Source organism: Corylus avellana, chromosome 9 (genome assembly GCF_965113065.1).
Source record: "Corylus avellana chromosome 9, dhCorAvel1.hap1.2, whole genome shotgun sequence".
Lineage (NCBI taxonomy): Eukaryota > Viridiplantae > Streptophyta > Magnoliopsida > Fagales > Betulaceae > Corylus > Corylus avellana.
Window position 1 is genome coordinate 9236966 of NC_142498.1, and position 11929 is coordinate 9248894.

General features: G+C 36.3%; 1 pseudogene; it reads right to left on the reverse strand.

Moving 5' to 3' along the window:
- Window positions 1–4203: 4203 nt before the first annotated feature.
- On the reverse strand, window positions 4204–5211 carry LOC148583674 (uncharacterized; annotated as a pseudogene).
- Window positions 5212–11929: the final 6718 nt, after the last annotated feature.

The following is an 11929-nucleotide window of genomic DNA, read 5'->3' on the forward strand; positions in this document are numbered from 1 at the left end:
GTATTTCAAAGAGGGTAGGAGCATAATAAGTGCTAAAATATACATATTTTAGCTCCTTTATCTCTTAGTCGTGTTATTTTGTGATGCTTTGTTTCCTTTTTGTGTTTTCTGTGTTTTTCTAGGTTTTTGAAGAAAATGAAGCAATTCTGGAAAGTTACAAGCTTAACGGGCAATTTGGGAAAAGCTGGAGCTGTAGGATCGATCGCAGGCCAACTTAAGCTCGAGCGCATCAGCGCTCGAGCGCAACACACCTAGGCTCAAGTGAATTAGCGCTCGAGTGCCAGAGCTAAGGATCGAGCGTCAGCAGTGACCGCTCGAGCGCAGAAGAGGAACGATTGATCGCAGGAATGCGCTCGAGTGCACAATTCTAGGATCGAGCGCTCTCGAGCGCCCAGATGCTGCCATACTTCCTATTCCACTTATGATTAGGTTTTCAAAGTCCTAATTGGACTAGAAGTTAGACCTTCGATTTTATTAGGTTTTCTAGAGCTTCTAAGGTTTTCCTAAGCCTATAAATAGAGCCTCACAGAAAAATACACAATTCTAGAAAGGAGAATTTGGAGCTACTTCTAAGAGTCGTTTTCGGTTTCTTCTTTTCTTTTCTTTTATATTATTTTATTTTTAGTTTTATTATGTCTAGCTAAATATTTTGTTAGGGGCTAGATTGAAGCCTTAATTATGTCTTTTAAGGATTTCAATATTAGCGCCTTTGTTGCAATAATATTTTGGTTTATTTAAATTGATTAATTTCTAGTTTACTGAATTCCTCATATGCATATGGTATGAATATGTTAATTAAGTCAATTTGGATGACTGAATCTTGGGCTTAATAGAGTAACAAAAGAATCTCATCACAGGTTCTTGACTTAATCAACATGGGGAACTGGGAGGAGATACCATGCCCTAGGCTTCATGTGTTTGTCGATTTCCATAGATTTATAATTTCCTAAAGAATAACTTAGTAAATGCCATGCAAATCCTTTAGGAAAGAAAATAATTAGAGTAGATGCCATGCCTAATTCGTTGTTTAGGGAGATCTATAGCTTAAGGAGTAGATACCATGCCTTTAGGTTGACAAACATTAAATATACCTGTATGATTGGAACATTGGTATATTGTTATTTTAATTAGTCTGATTAGTGATTGATATCAAAACTCTAACATTTTCTTTATTATTTCTTTTTCAATATTTCAATTTGTGACAATTCAAATATTTTAATTTGAAAATCAATTTTAAGCAAAAATTACCAATCCTCATGGGAATGATCTCGTACTTGCTATCTATACTATTGTTTTGATCTTGTGCACTTGCGAGTAAAACATACCAAATATTGTTTATTAATTTAGGTAGTATTTGGCACAACAGAGCCCAGGGTGCCAATGTTTTAAGTATGAGAAGGTTCCTAATGTGGTCTTTCTAAAGCAAAAATATATCAATAATAAATTACAACTCGTAATAGGACGAATTTTTGTAGGATAAGGCTATAAAGAGGCTGTCGAACGCCAAAGATTGCAAGGGTGTTGTTATCAAGTTTTTCAAGATTAACTCTAACTTAATTAGAAGAAGTTTGATTTGATTTTCTTTAAAACTAAATTAAATGCATAAAAGTAAAGACATAAAAATAAAGATAGTAATGAGAGGTAGAATAGGGGGTTGAATTTACCACTAACTTCATAACAATGGTCAATCATAAATTAATAAAGAAAATTAATAGAATGCATGATATAGGGCTCGCTCGACTCGAGTAGTCAAGAAAATACCATCATTTAAGAAATAAGTATAATCCATCTTTGGTTGGCACGGACCGTCCACCTAACCACTAAGATGCGGTACGATCCGTCTTCCCTAGGTATGGACTATCTAATTCCTTAATAGGCTACACATAATTAATGAATAAGCATAACTCATCTTCGGTTGGCACGAATTGTCTACCTAAATTACACTAAAGTAGGGTGTAGTACAATCCGTCTTCCTTAGGCATAGCCTATCAAATCCTATTGATCACGTGTCACTTAAAATCGTTGTATAACAATTATTTATATAATCACAGAAAATAAGAATGATTGAATTTAATCAATATAAAAGACTTTCTACGACAAGATAAGAATTTCATAATGATTGAATATAAACATTAAAAGCAATTCTCACAGTTATACAACCATCATGCATATAAAAAAACTCAAATTGAAATAAAATTAAATCATTGTTACTTGGAAAGGGCTATAGCAACACCTAATTATAGAATTAGCCGCTCATGGTGGTGCTAGAATGGCCTCCTGCCATGTTCATCTTCTCTTCAACTCTTCAAGCCTCCAAGAAGATAATTTGTATCTAAAACTAAGCACACATTCTCTTGAAGCTTAGGGATCTATTTATAGGAAGCAAACAAGTCCTTGAAGCCCTAGAAATCCCAGAAAAAATTGTACTTGAGTCTCCTAGTCAAATTAGGAAGCAATTCTAGTACAAATGGGAATAGGATTCGTCCAGATTTACGTTCTTTTATTGCGAGACAATTTTGGCATAGCAAACTTTCGAATTAGGAAAATCCTATTTCACAATGATTTGTATTATTTTGAGTTAGGTTTCCAATGCCACTAGAATCACTGCAATCCGATACTTGAGCAGAACGTTATGATCAAAATATGGAAACATATTCAGAATCCAAATTTGAATCTAATCTGATTTTAACTCCAATTAGAAAAATTTCGATTTAATCATTCCTTGATTTGATTAAACTTAACCACATCATTTAAGTCATCTATTATGATTAGTTAAGCTTAATCATATCTTCTAGGTCTTCTCAAAGTGTGCTTTAAGCCCAAAATTAATGGAATTAATTGCATATTTATTTAAAACATGAAAACAATAAAACAACACAAAATTAAACAAATAACAATGTTAAGGAATTAACATATGCGAGTTCAGAGGCTTGAATGTGCAACATTCAGTGCTTATTAGTTCCCTATGGTGATTGACGGAGAATTTTTCAGTGTCTCAGTTTTTGGTGAAGGTGGATTACCATAAGTTTGTTTAAAGGATTTATAGAGATTACCTCCCCTACAAAGGGGTTGAAGATGATGCCTCAAAGCATATAGCTAGCCTTCCGTTCGTTATCAGATAGGATCACACTAAGCGTAGGCTCTTTCCGAATCTAATCTAACCGAAGAGCTTTCCCCTTATCGTATTGAACTTGAATAAGGCAGTTTCCCACTAGCCGCTTGAATCCAACAACACACACACACACACAGAGTGATCGGAGCTTGGAATGGGGGGCATTTTGGGGAGAAAAAGACAATAGTGATCTCGTGTGATCACTGTTCCGTCAGTCAAAACGGATTTGATTGACAGGATGGTCGAATTGCAAAAATTTGAAAGTTTGGGGGGATGCATTGTAAAAATTGAAACATTGGAGGTTGAATTGAAAATCACCCCAAAATTTGGGAGGGGGGTAAAGTGTAATTTTTCCTAATAAAAACATGTGACATGTCAGCTGAACTGAGAACACATATTTTTTGAGCCTATTTACTCTTTATGGAATTTTTGTATATGATTAATTAAATGGATAACGATATACATCATATGACATGGTACACCGGTACGTGCAGTATAAAGGGCATGTGCTTACTAAATGGGCCTTGGATCCAATGGTTGTTCATGACCATCACACCTATGTTTGATTGGCGGGTCAGTACATGACGTACATCATTAGTAGTATGGGCCACCCGAGGTCGGACTCTGTCGGGATGATAGTGTTATGGAAGGTAGCATGTAATATCCAAGGCATCGGTATTGTATTACAGGTCACTTAGGACAACACTATCATTGCTGAAAATTGGTGATATCTCGGGTATACCATATAAGATAGCTATGACCTAAACACTACATTAGCTTCCATTGCATTAAAATATATTGGCGATTGTCATTGATATTACACCCATACTTTTCAAAACAAAACTACATTTTCATGGTGTAATGACAGAGGCAATACCTAACACAATTGCTAACACAATAGCAGTTATTAATTACTTCTTTTAGTGGCGGAGCCAGGATATTCTTCACTAGGGGGCATAAAAATTTTGATAATAAAAAAAAATAAATTTGAACAAAAAATTTAACTAACGGAATAAGGAAATAATTCAACAAACATGTTATAAAACATATAAATATAACTTACAATTTGTTTTGTCACGACTAGCGCTAATTCAATTGTCTTGGCAAGTCTTCATCCCTTGGAATCGCTGCATGATTTCTTCATTACTGATAGTCTTGAATATGTCTTTCTCAATGTATGTAATCAGACAGTCATTCATCCACTCATCTCCCATTCGGTTATGTAAACGATTTTTAACAAGACTCATTGCTGAAAATGTTCTCTCAACAATTGCTGTCGCAACTGGCATAATCAATGACAATTTCACTAATGAATAAACCAACGGATATACGACATCCTTTTTCATCTTTACCAATTTCTCAGCAAGTTGCCCAATCCCTTTGAGTGTAGCAAATTCATCACAAGAACGCATGTCAAAGATATATGTTTCAAGTTGGTTGTCTAAAGTGATAAGTTGAATTGCTAAAAAATCATTCAGATAGAATTGAGCAAGACGAAGTAATTTCTCCTTATTAAAAGACGCAGACAAGTTATCTGGACTTAAGCATGCAACACAGAATAATAATTCGGAACTTGCCTCACTAAAGTGATTGTTAAGTTCTTGGAGTTGCATGTCTATAACAGTATAATAAAGCTCCACATGGTAATGATGTAAATTTTTCATGCCTTGAGCTTTTCGTCGTGATCGAGGTTGGTAAAGTTCATCCATATTGGGGACATCAATATTGTTTTTGGCACAAAAATTAGAAACTTCTTCAAATAATGAATTCCACCCATCTTCTCTCATAGCCTATAAATGTAACTTTGAAATTTCAACAAACTTCATTGCATTCAGAATATTTTGATCATTTCGTTATAGTGCTTGAGATAACTCATTTGTAATCCCCAAAACATTTTTCATCAAATGTAAATTGAAAGCAAAATCAAAAGTCTGGAGTGATTAGATTAGTATATTTGTGTCTGCTCTCTGTTCAAAATTTAAACCATCTTCAATAATGTCTTCAACTGTATCGATGATAGAAGAGAACATGGTAATAAGAATAATAACTGCACCATGATGAGAACTCCAACGCGTATCACTAGGTCTCTTTAGATTCATTTCTTAATTCAAGCCACGACTAGTAGACATTTCATTATTTTGTAGTGCTTCCACTACTTCAGCTGCTCATTTTTCACGAAGTGTGTCACAACGTTTGCATGCTGCTCCAACAACATTAAAAATACTATTGACCAAACCAAAAAAAATTGCAATTTGAATGTGATTTTTGGCGACAGTAACTAAACTGAGTTGAAGATGATGTGGAAAGCAATAAACATAGTAGGCAGCCGAATTCTCATTCAAAATAAGTGTTTTAAGTCCATTTAACTCACCTCGCATATTGCTCCATCATATCCTTGTCCTCGCAATCTACTAATACTTAAATTATGTTTGCAAAACACCGAGTCAATTGTCTTCTTCAATTCTACAGCTGTGGTATTGCTAACATGCGTAATACCTAAAAATCGTTCATTCACTTGTTCTTTAATGGATAATTGCGGGATTTATCAACTAGGATAGCAAATGGTGAGTCTCCAATATCTTTAAGAATAGTATTTATAGTTTCACTTGCCGCAGCATGTGCTATTTCTTTTTGAATGTCTAGTGTCATTTGATGATTTTCATAAGCATTTTTTAAGACTACATTGTCAATTTCTTCATTATGTTTTGCAAGAAATCGCAACAATTTAGGAAAATTTCCTTGATTACTCGATCCTTTAGATTCATCATAGCAACGAAATGCTAATCCTTGTTGTAAAAAGCGAATACAATCAACTGATGCATTCAAACGAGTCCTATATTCGATTTTTTGTTTATCTGATTGCTTGTCAAAAAATGTCATGATGCTTTGTTTCTGGTTTAACAAATCTTCACATTTTTGCCGAGCTTGATTATGTGTACTACTATGAGCCCCCACATGACCTTCTATCTTCTCTTTCTTTTTCCAATTACTAAACCCTTCATTAACAAACACATTTCCTCCTGCTTGACTTCTAATGTCTGATTTGAAGAGATAACACTATAAACAATATGCAGCATCTTTAGAAACGATGTACTCCAACCATTTATATTCTTTGAACCATGTTGGATTAAAATGATGCATTGCTTTTCCAATTTCTTTTTTGGAACATCATGCTCAAAGGGTTGACAAGCTCCTATTTGTAGATATGCTATTCGGACTTGGTCTCTCTCACTAGAATGATAATCGCAAATATTTCTTCTTAAGCAAGGATCTCCGGGCAAGTTTGTTAAATCTACTTTAATGTAAGGTCGTTTTGAATTTGACTCAAGCTTAATAGAATCGTTGTTTTTCTTCATAACTACAATTATATATTTATACAATTAAAATATGAAACATAAACTATATAAATTCATAAATAATGCAGGAGAAACAATTAATTTACAATAACAATTACAATTTAAATCGAAAAATTTAATTACATACCTCAATAGGATGAAAAAACGCCAACGTCCCAAGTCCTCAAGAAGAAAATGCAGAGATTGGACAATTGATCTTCAGTCTTTTAAGATTACAAAGATAGAAACAAAAGTTAGAATTTAGAAACAACATCATGAAAACAATTAATTTACAAGAACAGTGAATCTGTGAATTTACAAAACAAAAAAAATAAAATTTGTAAAAATTTACAAGAACAATAAAATTGTGAAAGTGAATTAATTTACCTCATTGAAGTTGAAAACTGGAAAGTAAATCTGTGAAAGAAAAACACAAATTTGCTAAGTCCTCAAGAGGTAGATCGGATTTGGAGTAAGAAAATGCAAGAGAAACTGAGAAAATACAGCGGAGAAAACAAAACTGAAGCTTTAGTGGAACAAAACATTTTTTTTTTTTAATTCTTTTTGTTGTTTTTTTTAAAAAAAAAATTTGTTCTTTTTAATATTTCTACACCACTTAGGCCACTTTCTTTTTTATTTTTTATTCATTTCTTTTTTTGGCATGCTTGATAGGTTGTACCCCTCTATGCTTTGTTTTTGTTTTTTGTGTTTTTTTTTCTTCTTTTCGGCATGGGTTGTACGCTGGGTCTTGGACCCTATTATTATTATATTTTTTAATATTCTTTTTGTCTTGCTAGTGCCTAGTTGTTGTTCATCTTCAACCTCTAAAGACTGAAACTTTCATGGCTGGACCGGCTGATATTGGCATTTTTTTAAAAAACAAAAAATTCTTGAGGAATGATAAGGGGCATCATTCATGGCTGATATGGGTATATTAGGGGGCATCATTCATGGCTGATAGGGGGCATTTTTTTTTTTTCCAAAAGTAAAGGGAATTTTTAAGAGTTGATGGGGGGCATATGCCCACCTATTTCCCCCCTTCCCTCCGCCCCTGGCTTCTTTAGCTCTTGAAAACTCTTCTTGCATTCGTCTGTCCAAACATAGCGGGCATTCTTCTTAGTGTGCGCAGTTAGTGGTCTTGACAACTTCGAGAAACCCCTGATAAAGTATCAATAAAAACCAACGAGTTCTAAGAAACTCTGAACTTCAAATACGCTGATTGGTCTTCTCCATTCCACCATTGCCTTAACCTTTTCCGGATCGATCATTACACCTTCACCAGAAATCACGTGCCCTAAGGACACGCTATCTAGCCAAAACTCGCACATCTCGAATTTGGCATAGTGTTGCTCCCTATGAAGCCTCTTTAGTGTCTTTCCTAAATGCTCCTCGTGCGCCTTTGAGTCAATCAAGATATTGTCGATAAAGACCACAGTGAATTGATCCAAGTAGTCGTGAAAGACTCTGTTCATTGTGTCCATGAAGACAGCTAGCATGCTAGTTAGTCTAAAGGACATGACCAAAAACTCGTAGTGTCCATAACGAGTTCTAAAGGTTGTTTTAGGAATGTCCTCTTCATTTACCCGAACTTGGTGATAGCTTGAGCGTAAATCAATCTTAGAAAATAGGCACGCTCCTTGCAGTTGATCCAACAGATTGTCAATCCTTGGCAGAGGATACTTGTTCTTAATCGTAACCTTATTCAGCTCATGATAGTCGATGCACATCCTCATTGACCCGTCCTTCTTCATGAACAATATCGGCGTTCCCCACGGTGATGAGTAAGGGCGAATAAACTCCTTGTCCAGTAGCTCCTACAATTGTTCCTTCAGCTCCTTCAACTTTGTCAGTTACATCCTATATGGTGCCTTCAATATAGGATTGGTACCCAACACACATTCAATTCCAGACTCGACTTTCCTCTGGGAGTGGCAATCCAGCATAATCTGTTTAGAAGACGTCTAGGAAGTCCAACACCACAAGGATATCTTGCAAACTCTTCTCTTCCTCCTTTGCCAGTGTGACGACAAATGCCAAGAACTCCTGCCCTCCTCCCAAGATAAGCTTCTTGGCCCGAACAACTGAGATGCTGGGAGGCAAGGACCTCACTTGCGAATCGACGAACATGACTCCTCCTTCTCTGGTGACCGCAAAATGCTTAGCCAACCAATCCATCCCGAGAATAACATCGTAACTATTCATAAGGAGAACAACTAAGTTTGCGGGAAGAACCCTTCCACATATGCTTACGGGGCATCCACAAACTGCATGCTTACACACTACAATTTTTCCTATGGGGGTGGCTACAACGAGACTGGTTTCTAGAGTTTTTACTATAAGTTTAGACAGTCTTACAAACATGATTGATACGAAAGAATGGGTAGTCCTGAATCAAATAAAACTGATGCTTCAAACCCGAGTATAGGGATGGTACCTGTCACCACTTCCGATCCCCCTTCTGCTTCTCCAGGAATAAGCAAGTAAACTCATGCTGGCACTAAGGGCCTTTGGGTATTCCCTAGCTGAGGAACTACCTTGCCCGTGCACTCCTTGCTAAAGTGGCCAAACTGGCCGCACGGATAACACGCCCAACACCCATCCTACAGAGTCCTTAGTGAATCCTGTTGCACTTCTAGCACAACTCCGACGTTTGGCTCTTCTAATGTTGCTAAGGTTGAGCTTGAGGAGCAATTGGGGAACGCCTTTATGGTCGTTGGGTTGGATAACTCCCCACAACCAATCTCTTAACCGGTCCGGCTCCTCCAGACGATGAACCTGACCCATGAGGCCTTTGCTTCTGATTTGCAAACTCTCCTTCAAACTCTCCTCATAGATCGAAGCTCGATCCACCAATTGAGAGAAGTTGTGGATACAAGTATACAACCCCCTATGACTATGAACAACAAGTTTTATAAGTTGCAAGGACCTTTGAATATGATCTTCTATGATACCCACAACATCACTCAAATGCTATGCATCTTAGGGATCTTACATGCATATAATTAGACAATACACAATCACATATATATGCCATGTAAGAATAAGTGTATATGTCTTTTGTTCTAATCAAAGCACTGTCCAATCAATTGGAGTTTTGGACATAATTCCCAACAAACTCTCACTTGTTCTTAATTCCAATTGGACACATGTCTGCTATCTTTATTCACAGAGTGAAACACCCAATGTTTCACCTAGGCAAGTATCTTGTGAACATGATACTACAGAACTTAGTCATTTCAGAATCATGCCATGCTTTATCTCCTTGAGAGATAACTTCTCACTTGAGATAGTGTTTGCATCTCTCCCGAGGTACCCAACACACTTTGGTCCATGGTCAAGTTAACAACATGCTTGTTGTTCTCATAACTCCCACCTCGTTGTTTATCTTTTAAGATAAACGATTATGACATCTTGTCACTAATCCAAGATCATCTTGGATTTTTGCTATTGACAACATTCCTACATCTGTTAAGTGCCAAAATATTCATATTTTGGCCCTTAACTCATATTTGTTAATCCTTTAGTTTTGATTAATTTATGCCATTTTAGTTCTTTTATGTGTTTTACATGCTTTTGTTGGCTTTTGAAATAAAATAAAGTAAATCTGGAAGATTTGGGCTCAAAGAGAGAAATTGGAAAAAGTTGGAGCCCCTGACAATGCGATCAAGTGCACTACCAAAGAAGACAAGCGAGTGCGGCCATGCGTGATCGTGCGCACAACAGAAGAGTCTTGATCGCAGACGTGCGATTAAGCGCACACGGGTTACGATCAATCACACCCGTGTGCAGGTGACACATCAAGAGGCAGCCAGACTGTTATTCTTTCCATATTAGGGTTTTCCAACTCTCACTTGTAATAGGAGTAAAACCCTACGAATTTCCTAGGTTTACTAGTGTAACAAGGACTTCTAAAGCCTATAAATTGACCTCTTAGCCTCTAGGAATAGGTGTGAAGAAAAGAGGCACAAGCTTTGGAAATGAACTAAAGGCTAAATCAAGACGAGTTTGAGTTTTTCTTCTCTTCCACTTTTTATCTTTGTTATGTAGTTTATATTTTAATTAGGGCTAGATTGAAGCCCTAGTCATGTCTATTTATGATTTCAATATTGGCGCCTTTGCTACAATTATATTTTTGTGTATTTAACTTGATTAATTCCTCTTATCTTGAATTCATCATATGTGTTTGCCTGATCAACATATGCATATGGTATGGACTAGTTAATTAAATCAATTTGGATGATCGAGTCCTGGGTTTAATAGAGTAACAAAAGAAATCTACACCGGGTTCTTGGGTTAATCAACCTGGGGAACCGGGAATAGAGACCCATGCCCTAGGCCTCATGAGTTTGTCGATTTTCACATATTTATGCTTTCTTTAAGAACAACTTAGTATACACCCATGCTAAATCCTTTAAGAAAGAAGAGAATTAGAGTAGACACCCATGCCTAATTTGTTGCTTAGGGAGATCAATAGCTTAAGGAGTAGACACCCATACCCTTAGGTTGGCAAACATTAAATATACCGGTATGATTGGCGCATTGGCATATTGTTATCTTAATTAGTCTGATTAGTGGTGAATATCAAAACCCTAATCCTTTTTGGTTTTAGTTTATCTTTTATTTTATTTCATTATTTTAAATTCAATCATGACAATTGAATTTTATCTGTTTAATTAAATAGGAAATTACTTCTAAACATAATTTACCAATCCTCGTGGGAATGATCTCGTATTTGTCTGCTATACTATCGTTTGATCTTGTGCACTTGCGAGTAAAACGTATCAAGTATTTGTCTATTAATTTAGGTGGGTATTTGGCACAACAAGTTTTTGGCACCATTGCCGAGGATTGTGTTAAATTTTGTTTAGAATTATTTTCTTTTAGTTGGTTATTTTAATTTTTACTTTCAATTCTGTTTTTATCAACAAAAAAAAAAAAAAAATCTTTAGTTTCCAATTACTTCTCTGTTTCTGTTTTGTTTCAGCTTGCAGCACCCGGCATTCTGTTATTGCGACCGAGCGGAGACCAAGTGTGATCGAGCACAGTGCGATCAAGCGCACTAACCTACAATCAAGCGCAGTTCCAGAGGACTTCCACACAGTAGTACTGAAGCTGCTGTGACCATAAAGGAAAATTCTTCTTATGCAAGGTCGTCGATCTCAAGCCTCAACCATCTTTCCGCTTGATCCAGAAATTGAGTGGACCATTCAACAAGGGCATAGAGACAATTCCGACACAAAAAAAGAAGAAGAAGTTGAGGAGACAATGCAAGAGTTGCCAGAAAATCAGCCACCAGTGCGAAGGCCCATGAAGCAGGCTTTCATCCCAAAAAACCTCAACCAGCCTTCATGCGTAGTCTATCAACCGGAGGTGGAAGGCAATTATTATATATTCCTGCAGATACTCAATGCATTAACTCACTTCAGGGGCACTGCCATTGAGGATCCTAACTTGCATCTTAAGGAATTCTTTGATCTCTACA